The sequence below is a fragment of the Numida meleagris genome, chromosome 1 (assembly GCF_002078875.1).
Source record: "Numida meleagris isolate 19003 breed g44 Domestic line chromosome 1, NumMel1.0, whole genome shotgun sequence".
Taxonomy (NCBI): Eukaryota; Metazoa; Chordata; class Aves; order Galliformes; family Numididae; genus Numida; species Numida meleagris.
This window is the reverse complement of record NC_034409.1, coordinates 91,799,951-91,824,323: the sequence shown is the minus strand read 5'-3', so window position 1 is coordinate 91,824,323 and position 24,373 is coordinate 91,799,951. Positions and strand designations below refer to the sequence as shown.

The 24,373-nt window shown below is 35.4% G+C and overlaps 1 protein-coding gene across 1 annotated transcript in view; it reads left to right on the top strand.

Annotated features, from left to right (window-relative positions):
* Positions 1–24,373, top strand: part of CADM2 (cell adhesion molecule 2) — a gene marked incomplete in the record, with an annotated part of 648,988 nt that overhangs the window by 44,297 nt on the left and 580,318 nt on the right.

Below are 24,373 nucleotides of genomic sequence, written 5' to 3'. Positions count from 1 at the left end.
GTTAGCTTCTGTCTAAACTTCATGTGGAAGACTGACAGCATGAAGTTTCCATAGGATAGAGGTTGCTTTAAGTACTTAACTACATTTCTAACCCCCATCTTCAAAGTGAGACTGAAGAGAGCCTTTCCATGGTTATCCCATTCAAAGCTTTGCAATGAACATTAGACATCCTTAACTATCACTTTTTAACATCTAATCTCCCTGCATACAAACATATATACATGTACACATACTGTTTTCTCCTGAAACTTGAATCCCAAATGAAGCTTTAAAAACTACTGATGTCACATTGAAATCGCAAGGGAATTATTTTCAGTCTTGTTATAAGCTCATTGAAACCACCATGTGTATTCAGGGCCAAGTATTTACTGTTATTCCAGTTAACTTTTTTTTACAGTAAAACAGTCCAGACATAATACAGAAAAACATCAACAAAAATATTTGAAGTTTTTGCCAATATTTATTTTGCTGGTAGCCTATGTGCATTAGAAAAGCAGTATTGAATTTTTTTTAATGTAGTAAATGAATGACCGTCTTCAACTTGCAGTTCTTTCAATGAGTTTTATCTTGAAATGTCTGCATTTGTGGGCTGGGGCAGAAGGAATTGAATGATTCTGGGATCTATTGCAAATTTATGAACATTACAAAGGATAGCTTGTACATTGCATGTAACAGCAGGTTCAGAACTGAAGCTCAGTGCAGAAACCATCCATATTTGATGTGGAGGAAGAGAATGATCGAAGAAATAGACAAGAACTGGATGGCTGGTGAGGTTCAGTTACTCTTCACTGACAAAAACTCAGTTTAATTTCATTGTGTAATTTTCAAGGAGGTGCTTCATAGGAGCGCGTTTTTATGTTGGGTGCTCTTACGTTAGTTCTAATCTCAGTTTTTCAGTTTAACTAGCTGAGGAAGCACATGAGCAAATTTAACCATGGAGAAATTTATACTCTGAAACAGATTTCTATGCATTTGCGAAGGTGAATTTATCCTGATAAAATGAAGCTTCCCCAAATTTTTGGTGTCTGAGGAAGAATTGTTGTTATGTAAGTTGTACAAACATGCTGATGTAAGAAATGTTCTGTCTTCTTTTAAGTCTCCTAAACATATAGTTTAAAACTTTAACAGTGGATGTGTTCTGCTTGTTTCTTGAACCAATTTTTGTTCATGCAGCTGGAGTCTGCCTTCAGAGGGACAGCGGTCAAGGGTGAAGGCTTTTATACAAATCTGTTACTTATATTCTGGCTGACCCAGTTGCTTTAATTGTTGTACTTAATATGTTGTAAAATTTTAATTGTTACTACTCTTAGGGATAGGTAAGTCCTTTCTGTGTTCCCTTGACCTCTTGAATTTATCTGTGTACTGTTGTACACTGTTATTCAGAGACAGCTGAGTTGCTGATGTGTTTGCAGCTGCTTGCTGTATAATTGCATGATATGTATACTTTCAGATAGTTTATCTTACAGCAGATACTGCAAAATATACTTTGTAGAAATAATAGTAGGGAAGAAATGAATAAATCCAAAATCAATTTTTCGAAAAGAATAAAGAAATTCAATTCTTTACAGGAAAAATTAGGGCTTCAGGCTTTTCCAGTTGTTGCATCTTTCACAGAATTTTAAAGAATCCTCTGTATTAACAGGTAACAATATTAATTTATGTGTAGGAAAACTTAATATGTAGTTATTTTTTTATCACGGCCTCCTGAATTCTTGACAGTGGTTCCAAGAAGGAATTAAAGTAACATAAATGTGAATCTGAATCTTATTGTAATTCCGGATTTAAGTGAATGATATGCCAATACTGTGGGAGACATTTCAAAGGCATTTGTTCACATGCCTATTGTCAGTGACTATCTAAGTGAATAGAAACTTCTCTCAAGCCTCTCAAGCTCATCTTTACATGAACTTTTAAGAAGAATAATAGATCTTACTATTTCTTAAATAGGTTACAATAATATGTATGTTTCTCTACCCTATTTATTTCATTTTAATTTCATTTCTTTTTCCATACCTACATTTTACAGTATGACCTCTCCTCAAGAAGTGTTATTAGTCATATATGCATGACAAGTATGTAGAATATGATTATTTGGTTTTGATTCATGGTTAAAAAACAAAACCAAATATATTTTCAATACTAGTGTTAGTCTAAGTGTAACTATTAAGAGGAGTGGGGAAAAAGAAGCGGGGAAATAAGAAAGAACTGCAGATTTCTTTGTCAGAAATACGTTGAAAGTAAATGAAGCAGTGTGAAAAAGAAGAGCAGAGCAGGATAGGCATGGTAGTGTGATTAGGGAAAGACAAAGGGAGGATGAGATGTGCTGAGTTATGTTGGCTGTTTCACAAAAGTCATGTTCAGATGCCCAGGTTGTTATTTTATTTGTAGAAAACGAGTTCTGACATGCAAAAGGACATATGATGCAAACTGAAATAACAGCAATCGGTAGAGGAAATACCAGGAGTTTTGGACTGAAAAGTTTTCAAAATATGACTTTGGCTTGAATTTTCCTGTAAAAAGAATATTGTTAAAGATAGTATTATGCTGAATGAGAGATGACGTATTTTCTGTCCCACTGCTTCACATACTTGCTGAGATCTGGACTTCTGAAAGAATGTGTAATGAACAGTATCTGTCAAGACAGATCGCTACATGGCAGTCAGCGTGGATACTGAAATTATGAAGGCTAACAGAATTGCAGCTATTGTTACTGGCTGCACTTCAAACTTAAGAACATTAATTTTTTTTGGGGGGGGTGTTACTTTGCACCAGTAATCTGAAAATAACTGCAAATACTCAGAATAATAGGAAATCATAGAAACTTTCACCATCAATTGTACAAATAACATCCTCTGTGTAATTTTTACATTTGTGCTGCAGTAAAAATGAGATCAGTTGTACTGGTGCTAATGTGACAAACAGGTACAGCGAATACTGACAGAATTCTTCGAAGCAGCCAAGAAGTAACTTGTTTCTTCATTTGGGATTTAAGTGAATTATGCCAAGGGAAATGATGAGTATGTTGTTTTAAAGAACAAGGTCTCTGTTGATGGGATATAACATATCGGAGAGCAGTATCACAATAGCATGTGTATTGCTTTAAGGAACTAAAAATAATGAAAAAATGGATTAGTCCAATTACATGAAGTTGACTTTCACAGGTACTTAATTCTAGTTAACTTTGTAACTGTTATCTAAATGGTATAAATAGTGTAGACTTATTTGTCAGAGAGTGCTCAATAAGAAGAGAATATTTTCAGTTTGACTATATTTTTTCTGATCAGAATTGTTCCTAGTATTTGGGGATGGGGTTTCTGGAATAGTTCAGTTAATAAGGCTTCAAACACCTCCCTTCTGAGACCGATTGACTTGGAATCTAATACATTCTATAAATCTTGTTAGCAAATGTACTACAGTACTTAATGTGTAAGAAACCCAGTGCAGTGTTCTCTGACAATTGTGCACCAGAGGTGATGACACTTCTAAGGCTTAAAGCCAAACTCAGTAGTAAACTTATTTGAAGAGGGAAGAAAAAAAGCTACACTTTCACCTTAAAGAAAATTTCTCTCTGATTAGATAATATTCCAGAGATAGTAATTGAGCAACTGGGGTGGGGGAACCCCTTCATAATTCACCGTATTATTGGATGTTGGATAATGAATTAAGTTAATTCTACAGAGAAAGAATGGAAAACTTTCTTCTTTTCAGAAAGAGAGAAATATTAGCAAATTACTTACTGAAGAAGTTAGTGTACTCTTAGATATACCTACACAAAATAGCTGGAACACTTTTCAAGATTGTGGAATTTTTACTATGAAAGAAATTGACTTTGTATTAGATGCTATTTCTGCCAAATATGAAACAAAGAAAACCCACTACGAAGTGTAGCAGTTGAAGCAAATAACAGAGTTAAAATAAGAGAAGCATACTGTAAGATTTTCTGAGTGAAATGGACCATTGCAGTCAATTTCTGGTTGCATTTTCTAGTTTCGCATTTTTCAAATATTCGAGTATGATTTCAAGTGATTTTTCTTTCATTTACTCATCCACTGCAAGATGTACTACTAGTTTGGGTACAGTGAAGTATTAACTACTGATAACACTTCTTATCTTTAAAAGGAGCAAAGTTCTTATGTATCCACTTTTTTTCTTGAATCTTTGTGATCACCATACAGCCAAAGTATGGTTGCTAAATTAGAATTATTCTGTAACAGAGTTGTCTGAGTCATGATGACTGCCTTTCCCATTTGCTTTTCAAGTGTTGATGAGTTGTTTCCTATCTCGTACTGATCTATTGGCAATAACCTTTATCTGAGGATATTTTATTCTTTTATCCTATATTTTTTGTAATCTGACAACACAACTGGAGCTAAAGAGCAGAGGTGCAGTTAATCCTGTGGTCCACCTTTAGCAATTCATGTTACTCCAGAACTGTGGAAAACCTGTACAGTCCTTCTACATGTAGCTAATGAAGGATCCAATGATCTTGCATATGTCCATGTTTGCAGCCAATTTCCATCAATTTCCATTAGAACAGAGATGTGCTTATAGGAAAAGTGAAAAATCAACAATTTCTGTAGGAAGCTTTGATCTTTATGTTTTTAATTGACCACATTCCTTACCTACCAATGTGGGTCTTCCAGTGAATTCTGTTCTTCATGGTAACTTCAACAGTTTAAAAAATTTCCCATCAAGGTATAACTGCTTGACAGGGAAGTACATAAAATGCCTTCTGTGTATGAAGTATAATGACAAAGACATTTGTGTCTGAAGTAGATTGTGCAATACAACCTTCATCTAAGCGGTAAATTTGGTTTTGTTTTTCCTTGTGATTGTAAGATAGGCTACCTTTATCAGGAAATAAATTTTACTTTATGAATATCTTTTGATCAGGAAGTAGACAAGGTTCAGTGAAGTCTTTACTTAAAAGGCATTACTATTTCATAACTGTTTTTTATCTTCTGTTTTTCCAGAGAGCCTATACAAAAGTTCTGAAGTGGTCAGGATGACTGAAGTCTTTGTATGTATACTGAATGCAAAAGGGAAATGTTTAAACTTTTGTACTTTGTGCATTGTCTAAATAATACAATAAATAATAATGGAGTGGTAGCGATCAACATTTTTTTCCCCACTCTATGATAATTTGGCATAGGACATACAGATAAATATAAGCAAATGGAAGAACAAATAGTCATGACTATAGGGCTTGTTGGGCTTTTCTTTTAAAAAACAACATATATTGGAGAAGTTCTTTATTCCAAAAGAGGGCTTCAAAAAGAAAAAGCAAACTGACAAAGTCAGTTTTCTTATCATTCAAAACAAATTATATTTCTTCTTTTGGATGTGTCAGACCAAACATTTTCACCTGAAAGCTTCGTTTTTTTTCAGATTAGGACACACTGAGCTGTTGGTCAACTGTAACTTTCATAAAGCTGCCATTGGTGCACAGAATTCTGGTCTGTGATGTTCTGTAGAAAACTGGCTAAGTATGAACAGTGAACATTGTTAATTTCTTGAATTCTAGCTACTGTGGAGGAGTTTGGGTTTGGAGTGGCAATTCAGTCAACATATCACTACAGACAGGAGTTGATGCTGATATATAACTTAGACTTCAGTCTCTTAGATCCTTCTTTAAACTCCTAACAACAAAACTATATTAGACTTCTGTAGACCATGTTTATAAGAATGTAATCATAATAGTGACCATATATCATATCATTGACTTTTGTGCCCAGCAGTAAATGGAGTAAGTGCAAGTATTTATAACTCTATGCCTAGTTCCTCTGTGTATCTCAAGTTCAGGAACTTCTGGAGCTGGATGTGCTTTCTTATACAGAGTCATAGAATCATTTTGGTTAGAAGAGATCCTTAAGATCATCAAGTCCAACCATAATATATAGTTATACAATTAGCTGCTCTCATTGGATTCCTGGTCCACAAGGTTGAGGTCATGTGGGTTAAAATTAGAAACCAGACCAATAAATGACATTTGGTGGTTGGGGCCTACTACAGGTCACCTGCTCAAGGAGAACCTGTTGATGAGAACCCTTACAGGCTCTCGTCCTGATGAGGGATTTCAATCCTGAATATCTGCTGGGAAAGCAACACAGTGGGCTGCAAGCAATCCAGGAGACTCCTGGAGTGCATTGAGGATAATTTCCTGGTCCAGGTGTCAGACAAATCAACCAGAGGTGAAGCTTTATTAGACCTGGTGCTCACCAGTGCATGACGGATCATTGAAGAGGTGGAAACATGGAAACATTCTACTCTGTAACAGCCATGCCCTGGTTGAGTTTGTGATCTCTAGGAATATGGACCTGACAAAGAGTACAGTCAGGATGCTGAACTTCAGGAGGGTGAACTTCTGGCTGTCTAAGAAATGATTGAATGAGATCCCCTGGAGTGTTCTTAGGGACAAAGGGACAGAACAGAGTTGACAATCTTAAAGAACACCTTTCTGAGAGCACAAAAGCTCTTCATCTTCCAGCATAAGAAATGAAGCAGAGGAGACAGGAAACCAGCATGTTTGAACAAGGACCTGCTGGTTAAACTGAAGGATAAGAAGGAAGCGTACAGTCAGTGGAAGCAGGGATCTGTGGCATGGGAAGAATATGGAGATGTTATCTTATCTTGGACTGTCTTCCTGTCTTACCAGTGTAGACATGGGATCAGGAAAGCCAAGGCACTGATGGAACTGAATTTACTGAGGGATGTGAAAAATAACAAAGAAGATTGATTTTTCAGAAGAGAAAGGCCAAGGAGAGTATCCCCTCTGATAACTGAGAAGGTGGAACTGTCAACAACTGACACAGAAGGCTATGTTATTCAGTAAGTTCTTCGCCTCATTCTTTGCTGGCAGTCAGACTTCCCACGTCTCTTGCATATCTGAACCTAAAGGCAGAGGTTGAGGGGTGAAATCTCTCCACTGTAAACAAAGAGCAAGTTTAGGACCACCTGGTGAGACTGGGTATGTACAAGCTTATGGGGCTTGGATGACATGCATCACAGGGTCCTGAAGGAACTGGTTGATGTGGTTGCCAAGCCACACTCCGTCATATTTGAAAAGTCATGGCTGTCAGGTAAAGTCTCCTCTGACTGGAAAAATGGAAACGTCTCTCCCATTTCTTAAGAAAGAAAAAGGAAGACCTGGAGAACTGCAGTCCAGTGATCCTCGCCTCTGTGCCTGAGAAAATCGTGGGGAAGATCCTCCTGAAAGCTGTGTTAAGGCACATGCAAGACAAGGAAGTGAACCAAGAGAGCCAGTGTAGCTTCACCAAGGGCAAATAATCCCTGACCAATCTGATGGCCTTCTATGATGGAGTGATGGCATCGGTGGACAAAGGAAGGGCAACTGATGTTGTCTGCCTGGACTTGTGCATAGCCTTTGGCATGGTCCCACATTGCATCCTTATCTCTAAATTTGAGAGAGGTGGATTTGAAGGCTGAATTTGTTGGTGGATAAAGAATTGGTTGAATGGTTGCAGCCAGAGGGTTGTGACCAGAGGCTTGACGTCGAGGTGGAGACCAGTGACAAGTGGTGTCTGCCAGGGGTCCATCTTGGGACCAGTGCTCTTCAACATTTTGATCAATGAACTGGATAGTGGGAATGAGTGTACTTCCAGTATGTTTGCTGATGACGCTTATCTGAGTGGTGCAGTTGCCACGATAGAAGGAAGTGATGCCATCAAGAGGGACCTGGACAAGCTGAGAAGTGGGTCCATATGAACTGAATGAGGTTCAACAAAACCAAGTGCAAGGTGTTGCACTTGGATTGGGGTAATCCCAGATATATCAGCACACTGGGAGAAGAGCTGCCTTGTGAAGGTGAACTTGGAGGTTCTGGTGAATGAAAAACCTGATTTGAGGCAGAAGTGTGGGAGATTGTCCCCCTCTACTGTGCCCTATTGAGGCCCCATCTGGAGTACTGTGTCCAGACCCAGGGCCCCTAGGACAAGAAAGACATTGAGTTGTTGGAGTAAGTCCAGAGGAGGACCATGAGGGTGATAAGAGGGCTGGAGCAGCTCTCATGTGAAGACAGGTTGTGGGAGTTGGGTTCATTTTGCTTGCAGAAGAGAAGGCTCCTGGAAGACCTCCTTATATCCTTCCAGTACTTGAAAGGAGCTTATAAACTAGAGGGAGATCATCTTTTTGAAAGATCTGATAGGGATAGCACAAGGGAGATTTAAGTTAAATGTTAGGAAGAAATTCTTTACTCAGAGAATGATGAGGTTCTGTCACAGCTGCCCAGGGATGATGTGGGTGCCCCATCCATGGAGGTGTTTAAGGCCAGGTTGGATGGGGTCCTGGGCAGCCTGATTTAGTGGGTGGAAACTCTGCTCATGATAGAGGGATTGGAGTAATGTAGACTGTTCCAAAAGTAATGCCTCCTGTTTGTTTCCATGGAAACTGCAACAGATTCAAAGAGCAGAATAGCACTATTTGATAGAGAAATTCTCATCAAGAAAACACTGTTTTGTAACGCAGTCACCACCATTAGCTATGCATTTTCACCAGTGATGAACAATGACCAGCATGCTGCGCTCAGGGTTTTAGAACATCAGTGGGCGCAATTGTTTCTGCATGGAGAAATTCAGATGCACTTTTGCTTCGTACACCTTTCCATGTCAGATGCCATTTTGTCAGACTGCTCCTCTGCTGCCATCAGTCACACAGCAACAAAATGTAGTGAAATATCAATTGGAAGGTTTAGTCTCTGCTACCATACCATCAACAACCACCTCTGATGTCACAAACCAACCTAATAAAACAGGAGGCATTACTTTGGAACATCCCTATCCAAGTGAAGTGATTGGAACCTAATGAGGTATTCAAGATGCAGATCAACAGTGAATCTGTAGTGTGGTCTAATGATTACCACTGCAGAGTTCTGTTTTTTTTTCCCTAAATGCTAGCATTCAATTAGTTTTGAGGATAAAAGCAAAGTTTTTCAGTAGTATTATCTAGCATTGCAACAGAGCCTTAATCTTTAAATTTCATCTTTATCATCTTTAATTTAGGATCCAGAAATATAAAAAAGAAAGCTAGTTTTTTTGATGTACGTCACATTACTTGTACTAAATTTCATGCATCATTTCACTGCAGTTCAGAAATCCTCAGTAAGAACATCTGCAATTCCTTAGATTTGCCCACTGCATCTCCTTTTCAAAGTAACTGAATATCATCAGTAAAAAGCATATTTATTGTTCATTTCCTTTTTCTAGGTCATTTCTTGGTGTTTAGGTATACTGCTGTCTATAAATTTGTTCAGCTTTTGGTTGAACTGAAAAACTGGAACTAGAATGTATGAGATAGTGGTTTACAAACTTTTCTGGCTTTGATATCAAGTATTTATGCTTTCACTCTTGAAAATCCCTCAAATTTCTTTCCGTTGCTGTTCTACTCAGAATCAAAATTTTGCTTGCCTTCTTGTTAGCACTTCTAAACTTTCTACTGTACTGTTCTTCAGATGTTTAAGCATCTCTCCATTAACATAAGCAAACTGTTTTTGCAATACTGCACATGAATACTACTAGCCTGTGCCTCCTGGAACGTCATCCTTGTGTTGTTTCAGGTCATTACGTCTTCATTCAGTTGCTGTGAAGTTACGCTCAGATCTCTGCCTGACACGCACTATTCCTTTGTTTGTATTCTTTTCTCTTATTCAGAAAGGAGTAGCTGCCATTAAATGTAGTGCAAGTCTTCTTCCATAATCGTGCTTTTTGATGAGGGTACTTTGTGTAGTCAGGGGACTAAGATTATTGTTTTCTCTCTATTGTGTCATTCTGTTGACAGATACAGTTCAAAAAAAAAAAAGAAAAAAATTCTCTTTGGTTTTCTGTTTGTTTTTAATTGTTTAAGACAACTCTGAAAGGTAAACGCTGGGGGGCAGGGGTAGTTTTATTTTCCCTCATCCTCTTGTTTATGGGATTGGGCATTTTACTTGATCTGAATGTTTAACCAGAATTAGGATTCCTAAAAAGTACAATGTTGGTTTTCTGTAATGAGCTCTGTGTTAAACAGCAATTTGGCTGACTTGTATAGCATATACTTGTATTTTAAATCAAGTTAGATGGTAGTAGGTTAGCTTAGCACATTGAATTGGCCAGATGTGGGTGAAGGAGGAAGTTGTGATTCCCAGCTGGACTGAGAAATAAGGAATACAGTACGGAAGAGAGTAAGCCGTTAGGAATTAAACCAAAAATATTGGGAGTGATGAGCTTTATTGGCAGAGACAGGTGCAAAAAAGGTCTTAAAGGCTTTTTGAAGAATCTGGAATGGAATGCAAAATTCTTGGGTCTTAGACTTCATTTGATGCTGGGAAATAGTCATTAAATCTGCTAACAGAGAAACTGTGCTCAATTTCTCTATTGCTGCTTTATACAGCTGTTGTAGGTTATGATCTTGTATTAGCTGGGAATGCCAGAATCTGTGCTGCTACTCAAAATTTTTTTTGTCTCCCATTCTCCCAATGAGTATGCATTATAATTGTCTTTAATTACATGTTCATGCACTTTCACTGGATTCTTATTCAATTTAATGCATAGAATGGATGGTATTTAGAGAATGAATAAGTTGTACAGTTAATGAAACTGTTGTCTCTGGGGTTTCTGTTTTAACTTTCAGCAGAAATTGAAAGTCATGTAGTGAATGAAACAGATAAATGGAAAGGAAGAAAAATGATGATCTTCCAACGTAGACTGTTCTAGAGAAATGAAGATTACTGTTTCTAATTCAGAAGTTTTATAATTCAGCTTTTCGTATGTCTCCCCATGCTTTGTTTGTAAAAGTGACTTTTAATCACTTCTATGGTGGGCATCTCAGAATAGATTGTCAGATGCCAACACAATAAAAGAGGAAAAATGACTTAAATAGCTTGTTGGAATAAGAATATAGAAATTATTGCTACATACTGTGCTGTGTTGTGCCGTGGATTTCTTAAAGAATGATATCTTTTTTCAAAATGGGAGAATGTTTAAGAGCTTTCAATGACAGAATTCTACTGGTGTCTTTTTTTCACCGTTAATTTGCAGGAAATCCAGTTTTTCTCCATTTCCTGGGGTAATACTGTGCTGCATGTTGTTCTTGGCTGGTCTGTCTCACTCTTTGATCTTATATCCTGTATAAATCCCTTAGAAGAAAATGTAAAACAAATCTTAAGATTCTTATTGTCATCTGATGAATGTCCTATTCATTATTTATTCACTATTGCCCTATTTAATAATAGGGGCGTGTATGTGTGATACGTCATGTGAAATTAGCATCTCTAACAGAGAAGGGCCTTGAAAGCAAGATATTTGATAGGATATATCATGTTTGCATGATATAAGTAGTTGTGTTTTTGTCATGAAAGTAGATGCCTAAAAATTCTTTCAGCGTTTTGTAATAATTGATTTGTGCTTTCCTGGCAAAATGTTGGGTTTAGAAAACATAAAAGGCCAGTTAGCATCATCTCTTGGTTCTACCTTTAAGTGAAAAAATGGAGTACTTGGAACTCAGGTTCCATAATACGGATCCATTGGCACCTGGGCTTTCCAGTTACAGAACACTGGTTGTTGTAGCATGAAGCAATGCCCATGCTGAGTTAAAAACAAAATGTTCATCCTCATAATGCACATCTGTCTGAATTGACTGTAGGTGTGACTTCAACAATAGCGCAATATGAGAAGGAATGAAAAATAAGAATGGACAATAATTCTCACCTTTTTTTGAAATTTTATTGTGTTTAAATCAGTCAGTGGGACTTTTTTATACCAAACATGGTAAGTAATGCAAGTACACTTGCTCTCAAACACAACATGTTTGAGAAATTACAATTAAAAAAAAAAACACCACAAAACTTTTCTGTGAATAAAGAAAGAAGTAGTAAGTTCGCTAGGGTCTGTGGGGGTGGAAGTGGGAGGTGATGAGTCTATAGAAGTCTTAATTGGCCGCTGAAAAAAATATCCTCCAGTTCTCACTGTGGTGTTTTATTCCCTCCTCCCTCCCCCTTTTTTTTAATAAGAATAATAAAAAATAACGTGCCCTTACCTAATGAATTTGTTAATGAAAATAAATTAATGGTTTTAGATTGCTGTGATACTACACTGGTGAAGAATGTAGAAAAATACAAGAACTCAGTTCAGAGGGAGGTTTAGGTATTCTGCCATAAATAATTTGTAATAGCAGATATCTAAGGATGATGAGAATTCAAAATTATTGTTGCTTCACTTTGATATGAACCTGAAATATTTTGCATTATAGTACTGTTGTTACACATGACATCAGTACATAAATATGAATGTAAGCAAAAGCAGCTCAAATCCCTTTTTTTCCTCTTTATGAGAGAAATAAATGTGGGGTTTTGTTGCAAATTTTTATTTCAATTATTTGTCTTACATAAAATTTTCAGCTGTTTTTTAATAAAGAGCAAGCAGACCATCTCAGAATTTTCTATTTTCTGATTGCAGCTATCCATGGAGTGCGAGAAGACTGTTTTTTTTTTTTTTAACCTGAAACTTAATTTCAACATTTTTTTGGTACTGGCTATAAAAGACTAAGCTTGTCAGCCAATATGTTTACCTTCCTTTGCCAAACATTTAGGATACCAGGATACACTGAGAGCGCTGCAAAGGAGAAAACATCTAATGAACTGTCAAGTCCAGAATTAATGGTATTCCATTGAAGAAAAAAGCTACTATACTTAAATACATGATAGCAGTTTTGATTTGCTTTGCCTTAAAGGCAATTAGAGCAGAAAAATTGAAACTAAAATGCTTTGTGATTCTGAAAAATGATAAACATTTTGAGAATGTACTGCTTTTCCTTTTTGAATAAGAAGTAAACAGAAGGTCACGGCAGCAAAGATATTATTGCATCTTGTACTTTAAAAAATCATTATAGTTATTAGTTGTTTTTTTAAGTTGTAAGACTGAATTTAAGGGACGGATTTCTAAAACATTTAGTCTCTCTGCCACAGTCGTCATATTACCTTCAGTTTCATAGTTTGCATTAGGATCAATAAAAAACAAAAACAAATCAATTCCAATTTCAAGGTTTGGAAGAGTTCTGAACTGTTAGAAACTTGGATAAATGTTGCAGCCTAACTAGGCAGAAGTAATTTTAAGTAGTTCACACACAAACTTCAGCATTCTGAATTTCCTGTTTTAATGTTTTCATGTGTCGTCTTAAGTTGTGATATATTCCTGTCTGAAAGGAAGATGAAATGTTCAGCACAATCTCATATTCATGTAGTATGAATAGAACTGTCTGAGGCATGGCTTTTTATCTACCTGTTCCATATAAACATCAGTGTAAAGATGGATTCTGGGAACACTTATGTACAAGACAAAATTTACACAACCTGAAGACTAAACTTTGAGGCAGGGCGGTAATTTCCTGTAATCAATCTGTTTTTTTTTTTAAAAAGTCAAACTACCATTTCTTCTATTAAAATTCTTTGTTTTGTTTGATTTTGTCATGACTTTTATGTTTTAAAATAATTTTAATGTTCAAAATTATTTTTGTGAATCTGCAGTTGAGCAAGTCAAATTTATCTCTTGTCCTGCAAACCAATTATAGTAAATTACAGTCATTCAGAACCTAAAGACTGTAATAACTCTGACAGAATTATGAGGAAACTAATGGGTCATTTATTATCAGATAACTTTGCATTCGTTGAAAATGAATACATACTCAGCATTTTTCCTTTCTAGCTTAGGAGTGGATGTTGAAACAAAGAACTCAAAAGACAGCCTAGTGTGTTACTGCACTACAGTTCTACCTCACACCATATTAATGAAGATCTATTAGACTGGAATTATCTTTACCAGTTACCGAGCTGACCATGTTAATTTTTGTGTCAATGGAGCACTTGCTAGTACTTCATAGGGTTCCATCAGATAAGCGTACTCTGGATAATATTAACTGGGGAAAAAATAATGTAGTATTGCTGTTACTAAAAAGAGTACCTGTGTTACAGGTTTACCATTTTAAGTTGTGTGTCTTCCTTATCAGGAAGTAGGAAATATTTTTTTATTTGTAGTTTACTTATAGGGTATATGTGCAGAGTAAAATGTCAATAGGAAAACAAGCATCATGGAGATATTATATGTGTGGTTTTTCTCCTAAAATTTGACAAATAAAACAATTATTGCTTATGCAGATGAATTACTTCAGAAATGCTTATTTAAAACATGTGAATGACTCATCTCTTGTTATACGGCAATTGTAGTAATCACATACAAATGTAAATATGAGTTATCAGGTGTTTATACAGTTACTGTAGAAGACTACAAAATGCATTCAGAATTTAGTTTCTTTATATGCAAACATTTTTAACCATGTTGTTGATGGTTTATGTATTCTTTTTTTCATGTGCATACTGGTCTGTTATTTAAGAGCCTTCAGCTGCGTCAGAAATTGGGTGCTTTTTTTTAACAATTCCCAATAATCATCAAAATAAAGATCAGATGTGCATCAATAACAAGTCTGTATTGCTTGCTGGCTTTGCATTTTGTCATGAGACTGAGGGGAGGCACCTTTGAGAAATTTTTAGTGAGGTAATTGAGTGGTGCTTTCATTTTCTGCTTGTAGTGTTTTCTGTGTCCTATGCTGCTTTTTTTCATATGTGATCAACCCTCTTATCTATGAAATCATAGGGAAAGGCTTTTTTTAGTAAAGAATAGGGTCAGCAATGATAACCACTGTGATTAATATCAATAACAGTAAAGCTGCATCTAAACCTCAAACTACCAAGGAAGTAGGTTGCTAAAGTCTATTAGCTCTGATGAACTTAATCCAAATGGAATTAGGGTAGGATGAGGGAATTTGGAGCTATTTCTAATTTTTTGTTTTAACTTATGAGACACCAGGAAATTAAACTGGGGGGAGACACTCCCAGGCTGACAAGGCATGTGAAGATGAAAGCCATCAAAATATCTTCTATTTTCTCACTTCACTTCTGAGTCAACTTTTTATCACGGTAGGATAATCTACCTAAAATTTGTGAGTATTAATTAAAATGAAATGGAAATGTATGAGTTTGGTGGAAGGTAAATTACCTGGTCTCAAGCAGTAGGGTATTCATACATCTATAATACTTATAAATATGCATATTAATTTTAAAGCATTCTCGATCTGTTATGTCATTTTTTTCCCTCCTCTTATTTTTATGTGACAAGCAAGACAGGTTATAATAGTTTTGCAATGATACAAAGCCTGTCAATCAGTCAGCATTTGTTATCAGATGAGTATTCTTTATTAGTACCATTAGTGATAAATGCTATTCTTTGAGAAAACAGATCAGGGAAAATTAAAAGCAAGAGGTTAGCCACTACTAATATATTAAGAATTAATAAATATCTTTCATTAATACATCAAAAACACTTTAATCACATTTTTTTAGAAAAAATATTTCTAAGGAGAAAAATCAAATGGGTTGATAGATATAAATTTGGAAAACTCATTCACTGAATAGAATAAATATGAAAAATAAGAATTATCTATGGTTAAATTATTTCATGGTGATGAATGGATACTTGCAATGGTTTGCTAATTAAATTTTACACTTGAGATTATTTGACTGTGACATTTAGCTAACCTCTTCTGCGATTGTTTTTGTTAAAACAGTTAAGCACTACTTTAGTCATCATCTAGTCATTTCAAGAGCAGGAACTTGAGGCAAAATGCTGTTTTTTACTTAGTATTTGCTCCTTTAGTTACAGTTTAAAGAAAGATCAATTTTTTTTTTATAGTGAATTTCAGTTGCTCTGTTTTCTCTTATTTTGAGCTTTATTTGTGAGAAGAATGTTTTTAAAACATTGTTTTCTACTGTGGATCTCCTGATGCAGCTGTGTGTCCTAGGTGCATCTTTTGTTTTTATTTAAAAATTTGTGATTTAAATGGAATTTAAAACTAGCGAATATTTGGAGATATCTTGTCTTTTATCTAATTTCCATAACTCTACTGTTTCTTTCTCTGAAAGATTAAGAGTATAACTTTCCAGCCATAATCATTCCTTATAACCTCATTTTTAAAGGGTGTAATTCATTAGCTAACTGATAGTAGAGACATTAGATTTTTTTTCATTTTTAGCTTCTATACTTATTTTATATCTTTTTTATTTACTGATTTAATATGATTCAAAATGCTAGTATCCTTAATGCAAATAAATTTTGCAAAAAAAAAAAGTCTTTACTAGTTCAGTGGTGTTCTCCCAAACCCATATATGGTTTTTCTGGAATAAAGACAAGATCTCTTGAGCATTATGGAGCATGCTTCTGCCATTAATGCCTTTCTAGCATTTGTGTGGTTGGATCCTTCTAAAGGAAGGCTCTAAAGGATCCAACCATGTAAATGCTGGAAAGGCATTAATGTGGTGATTAAGGTGATTTAGCCAGCTGCTGAATGAATACTTCTCTAGTTCTTCATAGTACTGGGAGAATCTAAATGCAAACAGCAGTGACTCAGCTCTGAATGCAGAGAATAAGACTGCATGCAACAGCAGATAATCCTTGGCTGTTTAATGGGATATTCATTTTAAGTAACTAAGGATGAATGAAAATATTCTGCAACTTTTTATCTGAGTTGATGTAGATTAATACTGTTGTTGAGCAGCATGTTATTTGTCCAAGCTATGGAAGTGTATAGGTAGTAATCTCAAGGGAAATCATGTATTGTTTTATTTATGGTTTTTGCATGGCATTAAGCTTTTGCATTTCAGATTAGAAACAGTGAATTTTCTTTGACTGTGATCTTGACAACTTCTTAAAATTTTTATGAAAATCATGTTATCCTATACCTGAATTTTGTTGTTTGAGGTAATTTTTGTAGAATGCTGACTGTAAAGGATGAGTCTTTTACAGAATGGCCCAATCCTTCCATGACTTGTGAAAATTGTAATAACCCTTTCTTTCTGTCTTTTTCATCTCAAGGTAAGTTGCTTAAGAGTCTTATGCCCTTCCTTCTCATGAAAAGTTTACATTTATGCCAGTGGTAAACTTTCCATATGTCCATACTGTATCATATGGAGATCTAAATTAATATATAAACCAAAATTTAATGGCAAAGCATACTGCTTTGAAGCTTGTTAGAAACTTCTAGCAATTCTGTGAAAAATGCTTTAGACCTTAAGAACTTGAAGAAAAATACAGTGTAGTGGTTAATATTGTGTTAGGAATCATAAAATATGGGAGATCACTAGCACTTATGTTTGGATAATTGTGTTCTTGTTTTTTTAAATACTTTGTTATTTATCTGAATCATTGCAAACTTGATAGCATGACTTCTGTGAGTTTTTTTTGTCTACTCTGCTAACAACTATGAAATGTAATATTTCTTGTGTGCTTTTGTGTAGTTATGCTTCAACTCTTGCCAGATTCCTTCAGTACTCTGGTGGAAAGTTTAATGCCTTTCCATTTTAAAACCTTTTGAGTATTTCCAAAAATTACTGAAATTGTCTGAAAAGTGGATTTTCTGTTTAGAGCTTCAAACACTGTCCATTAATATTCTCTTGAAAGTGATCTGACGTAGTGTAGAATCAGAGAATCATATTATCTTTTGAGTTGGAAGGGACCTTTAAAAGTCATCACACATACCTTTAAAGGCACATCCACAGCTAAATCACGTTGTCCAGGGCCTGATCCAGCTTTGCCTTTAAAGTCTCCAAGGGCAGAGCATCTACCACCTCTCTGGGCAACTTGATCCAGTGCCTCACTACTCTTATTGTGAGGGGAAAAAAAAAAAAAAAACCCTCTTCCTTGTGTCTAATCTAAATCTCCCCTCTTAGTTTGAAACCATTTCACCTTGTCCCCTTCTTTCCTGTAGCTCCTCTTTAGATATTGAAAGACCACTATCAGGTCACCTTGGAGCCTTCTCACTGAACAGCCCCAGCTCTGGAATGCATCTCTTTGGGCCCCATAGACTTAGGGATGTGTCATTATCATTATTTGAAAAACTTAATTGTTAGTTAATTTTGCAATATCTAATGCTAAGGTGATTCAGTTCTTCCTATAGTGAAGAGACTAGATGGTGGTTGTTTGTTGTTTTGTCTGGTTTTTGTTTTTGCTTTTTCTATTTCCATTATTGAACTGTTCTTTTAATCTACTGAATAAAATACCTTAATGCCAAGTTTCTAGTTTCTGACATTTGCTATTTCTATTTGGAAATTAATTTTAGTTTTACCAAAGAGAAGGAACTGTATATTAATGTCAAATGCTTAATGAGTTTTTTGAGTATCATTGGCAAAGCATTGACAAAAATTGTGAAATCTTCAAATGTTAATGTAAGCCGTAAGAGTGGGGAAACTTTTGGTGTGGTTTTCTGTTTTTTTTCCCCTTTTTAGAATGGAAGACAAAAGGAATCTAATACTTGAAGATGGATTTAAAATGATAAAATCAGATTAATTCTGCTGCACAGGAACAAGGAAAATTTAACAGCATATTAAAGAGGTAGTATCAAGTAAGAATAAAAGAATAGGTTTTTAAAGAAAGGAAAGGGCTCCTGGTAATTTTTAATCTTAGATTTTGCTTTTTAGGATTGGCAGCTTTTCTTATCAAATGTATAGGTTGATGAAGATCTTGAGTATAAGAGTATAGAGAAATGAATATTAATATAAGAATTGGAGAAATTATTAAGGAATTTCTGGGGTTGCTCTGAGAGGAAAAAATGGATAAAAGTCTAAGAAGCGTTTCTTTGAGGGCTTTTGAAGTAGAGTCAGGAATTTCTGTGGATGTCAGAATTATGTATATATTGAAGGCTAATAGAGAAATAGGATAGCATGGAATAGATAGTATTATTTTAAAAACCTTCCTTTAATATGGTTTTTTTTCTAGACTGAAAAAGGATGAGGTAAGCGTAAGGAACAATGTCTGGGTAAATGAAGCAAATCTGAGCTGGTCTCCATGAAGAATTTTGTTGTAGAAATGTTTAAATGTTTGAGTTTCTCTTTTGCTGTGAGTAAAGTGAGCCAATACAGTTAAAGAAAAAAAAAATGACTGGTTTTTTCGAAGCAGAAATCGATAATTCTCTACCTTGTCTTTTTGTGTTAGATAAAGCTTGCAACTCTGTAATTTATTTTTGTATATCTCTACAGATAAGCAACTGTAGCCATGTGGTAGTGACTGTTCCAGAGAAGACAACCACACGGTGGCATTTAATAGTAGCTGTCTCATATGTTAAGTGCCAGTGTCCTTAAGCCATCAAAATATGTTGGTGAAACAAAGCTGAAAACAGTAGGAAAAAGATTTAATTCCATCAAATTGATGAGATGTTGAAAGGCTTTATTTCTGTTCCTAATGACTAGCACCATTACATAGTAGATCATGCGTACAGAAATTCCTGAAAAATTAATACTTCAAATACTGAGTTTTTCTGTCTTAAGGCTATCATGCTATGTATGTAACAAGCCATCACCCTTTGTTTCCATAAGATTGTTTTTTTTTTTTTCCAGGATTACTTATTTTCGTCCTTTGTAAATTGCTCATATTACAACTAAAAAGGTATAGAAGCCTCAAAGATATGAGTAGAAGGATATGAATGTCGTAACTGTGGTAGGGGAAAAAATTTCAGTTGAATTTCAGACTTTATTACTAGAGAATTAATGCAAGAACTGGACAGTAATATAACTTATATGAACTAGATGTATCTGTTATATATAAATGTGCACATATACATGTAGTAATCTATAGTAGTAGAAATGCTTGGGTGAGCTCTTTGTAAAATTTTAGGCAGCAGTTTGAATTTCATAACTTTAAGTGGAAATATCAGTTCCCATGGCGTGAACATTTGTATCCAGCAGAAGGTAACTGTAGAGGGAAAAAGGATCAACCAGAGGCTATACTACTGGGCGAGAAGAAAGAAGAGCAGTAGAAGTAACTACCTTCTGTTCTGGAATGAATGACAATGTTTTGTTAAGTGTGGTCAATTTTTTTTCAGAAAATTTCTCTTTTAAAAAGACTTTTTTTAATAGCCTTGGGTATGGTTTCACACATGTAAAACTAATTCATGTTTTCTAAATATGTATGCGTAAAGTCTTTTAAAATTAGGATTAAGTAAGCACATGGTGACTTTTGTACATGAAGTAATAGTTAAAGTGCCATTTCCAAAGGCAGTACCATTTCCCAAAGTAAAATTTAGTTGATCCAAAATAGTATTAGATGATGTTGGCATAGTCTTGGTATTGGTGTCTAAACTGGCAGTGAGGGCATTCTGTGGATCCTCAGGCAGTCCCCATTCCCGAGAGCTGCCTTAGGCCGTGTCCTAAACCCCTGTGCTAACACAACTGGGTGGCATTGCTTTGCCCCAGTCCTGGCCCAGGAGGGCAGGAGAAGAGACGATAGGTCCTTTGCACGTCCAGGGACCTCTTTCAGTGTCAGAGCAGAGAGCAGCTCATCCCTTGCTGTGGAAATCCAGTCAGTACTGAGAACAGTAATGTGTAAATTCAAAGACCTTGCCGTTCCCAGTTATCTCCACGCTCTGGGCCTATCTTTGGTTTTATCTGGTCTGAAAAAGCCAAGAGGAAATTTAACTTAATTTCTCAGCTCCTCATGTTTGTTACATTTGCTATTTAGAGCTTTAAACTCTTCATGTAACATTTACACACTTCCTGTGAGAAACTAGTTTACGGTAATCCAAACCTAGAGTTGATCTTTTTGACTTCAAATTAGTGAGTTCAGACAACTTCTTGTTCATTGTGCATGATACAGGACTTCTTGTTTGTTGTGATATCTAGTTTGGCAAAGCATTGTCTGTGAGAATGGGGCTGAAGTGCAGTGCTTTCTGATAGTAGTGGACTGGTTTTAAATATAACCTTGTGTGTTGCCAAGGAAGTGAAGTTAAATAGAAAATATTTCAGTGTTTTTTTAGAAACACAAGAATATAAATGCACACGTGGTATGATTGCTATACATAAGTTTTTGTCTTTTAGATCATTTCCTTGCTAAATTCATCCTGAATCTTTTTATTTATTCACTGGGAATGAGGAGTGGGTGTTAGATTAAAAAAAAATCCTGTATGTTTGATTATATAGCCACTTTATTATTTTAATCATCATCATCTGTGGTTTATATTCTTCTATTCATTTGTAGACATAATTATATAAATAGACATTAAGGTAACAGTCTTTGCTATGTGGAAAGAAGCTAAGGTATTCCAAGCTTGAAGTATGAATGAAGCAGTATTAATTAGAAGTTAATTAGCGCTGTTATTGTCTAACTAATAGCTTCAGAATGGCAATGTCATGAGCCATCAATTATGGATTACTGTTAAAAACAGAAGGGGCTGCATGGAATATGCTGTAATGCCTCAAAAAGCCTCAGGCTTGGTTATTTTCCTTTGTTACCTCATCCACAATATATTTATCAGATTGTAATATGTCCTTATAATTGATTGGAAATGACAAACATAATGTTCCTAATAAATGGTTTTTCACTCAAAACTGCTTACAGAGTATTAATATAAGTTATGGTCACTTATTCTTCCAGCTGTCTTATTTTAAGATTCTAGAAAACTAAAATCCTGAATTGCAGGCCTTCTGGGTAGCAGTAGACATCTAAAAAGCTTTACAAATCACTGATACCAGATAATAGTTTGTTTTCCATGTTTTTAATTTAAAATACTGCACAAGTCCAAGAGTATTATGGGTAAAACAAATTTTTAGGGTCGAAGTATAGAAGTTAAATGCCTATAATTAAGATCAGGATTACCTTGTGTGAGCATTAAGTCCCACTACAACTGCAAGTGAAATATTTCTTATTTTAGTAATATATTCTCTTTCACTGTATGCTGCTGTTTTTCTTTTTAGAGGTGGTTGCTGTTCAGCAAATCACTTCTAATAATCCGAACCTAATTACATTCTCATCAACCTTGTTTCATTTTCAGAATTTTCATTTCCCTCCATGTATGCAAAGTAAAGAAGTATTACATCTAAGATTATTTTTGAGAAAGAAAATAGTGCAATAGTCTCTTTTTTTTTCAAGGCCTTTATTATTCTGAAGTTATTGAAAACAGTATGCACCCTATCAGTGCTTTATATTTCACATCTTGAAATTATAACTTTTTGTGAGACACAATAAAAGTGTGATTTGGGGCACTGTGTAGAATCATAGAATCATAGAATTAGCGAGGTTGGAAAAGACCTACAAGATCACCTAGTCCAACCATCCACCTACTACCAATAACCCCACTAAACCATGTCTCTCAACGCTATATCTAAACGTTTCTTGAACACCTAATCAAAGTAAAATAAGAAAGAAGAGGCAGCAAGTCTGGTAAAGCTTGGTTTTGTAACGTTTCTCTAAAGTTTGTTGAAACAGTACTGCAAGTTCCCCACCTTTCCCTTGTAGGTACCATTGATTGTGATCAATCTTTCTCTCTGTATAAAATGTTTTAAGTTTATTAAATGGTACTAAGAAGATCTTTAAACTGGTTTAGGTAAGACAGATGTATTAGTCAAACACTAATGCACCCTAATTATGTACTTCGGTCAACAGTTAAGCAATTAATTGGGCTCTAGATCATGCCAAGACGCTGACTGTTCTACTACCAATTATCTTTGATTGCTATGGTAAAAACAGCTAGTGTTAGTCAACCACAACATATTTTTACAAAACATGATCATCTAGCAGAAATCCTACCAGAGTTTATGGATGAATAGGAGAAATAAGAGGGTATGTGAAATAAGGATATTTTCAAACTTTGTTCTAGTGTCTGTGTAGGGATGTGACATCTCACTTTCTGACATACCTGAGTGAGGATCTATTTTTAATACTTAAACCAATGTTAGTTACACAGCTTGTATATTCTTCTGGGTTGGTTTTTAATTTGTACAGCTAGTATGCAAAGATGTAATAAATTATTTTTCTACCTGTACCATTTAAGTACTTGTCAAGAAAACTTTAATCAACCTAATTGTTGTTAGTAGTGGTGCCCACATGCACCTTAGTGATTTCTTCTCTTCAACTTCGTTATTTGACTGGATTTAACTGTAAGCTGACAGCCTTGCTCCTCTTCTTTAGTGTCTTTCACGAGTGAACAAAGCCTATTAAAAAAAGAAAAAACAACTACATATTTTGTAAAATCTGTTTTTAAAGTTGCTTATGTGCTTAATGCACTCCAAACACTTGATAATTGTGTTGGATGTACATCAAGTTCACTCTTATATTAACTTCTAGTTGATTCATAATGCTAGTTTCATGGAAGACTGTATGGGAATTGTTAAGTCATGGCCTAAACCAATGATTGAGCACTTGGTGAAGGGAGGCAGCTAGCTCTGGGAGCACAGGTGAAAGCAATTCACCTGTGTGACCAGAACCAGATTCCACCCCTCCCGAAGCCTCATTTAAGGGCTGGCTGCACTGTGGGAAGGATCTCTATCTGGGTATCTCTCCTTCTGGAGTATTTGGCGAGCCCTGATCCTTGGGACAGGTAAGTGATTATTTTTTTTCTTTAATTGGATTGTGTGATTGTGTCTATCACCCATTGTGGGTAATTTAGACCTGGTATTGCTTTTCCCTGTAAAGACTATGTTTCAAAGTTCATGCTGAAAACAAGTTTTGTCTTATCCCTTGAGAATAGAACTATGCACGGTATAGAAAGGATTATTAATGTTTTAATAATTTTCATTCTTGAAATACCATAGTTTATATAAAGAGTTGTAGAAAAGTAGTGATGAGTATTCTATGTACAAAAAAAAAGAGCAGTCATTTAATTCAAAGAACTGTGACATCATTCTGTGGACATGGGAAATAACAGCATTCAGTATTATTTCATTTAAATAGCTTATAGAATCATAAAATCGCCAAGGTTGGAAAAGACATACAAGGCCATCCAGTCCAACCGTCTACCTACCACCAATATTTCCCACTAAACCATGTCCCTAAACATGTTGTCTAAACATTCCTTGAACACCTCCAGGGTCGGTGACTCCACCACCTCCCTGGACAGCCCAATGGCCACAGGCAGGACCATCAACCTTCAGATCTGGCACTAGACCAGGTTGCCCAGGGCAACCTGTTTAAGGATAAATGATAGTTTAAAAAAAAAAAAAAAAAAAAAAAAAAAAAAAACATGTACCCAAACAGCTTTTTACTTCTGTAGAAGATAACAAAAGATTCAAAGACTCACAGCGAAGTACTACACAAATGGTGGAAAAGAATCACAACTGTAGTTGACTACATTTAAACAATTTTTGTGAAAGATATTTCTATGAAAAAGCTGGTGTCTCCCCCTGTGAACAATTGGTTACCTGGATGAGTACCAATTCTTTGTGCTAAAGGCTGCAAAACAGGCAAATACATTTAATTATCTATTGACAGTATCTAATTACTATGTTAACACGATTAGTTAGATTTTGGAGTTATCAGTGAAATATTAATGTCTTTTTGGCAGGGTCTTTGGA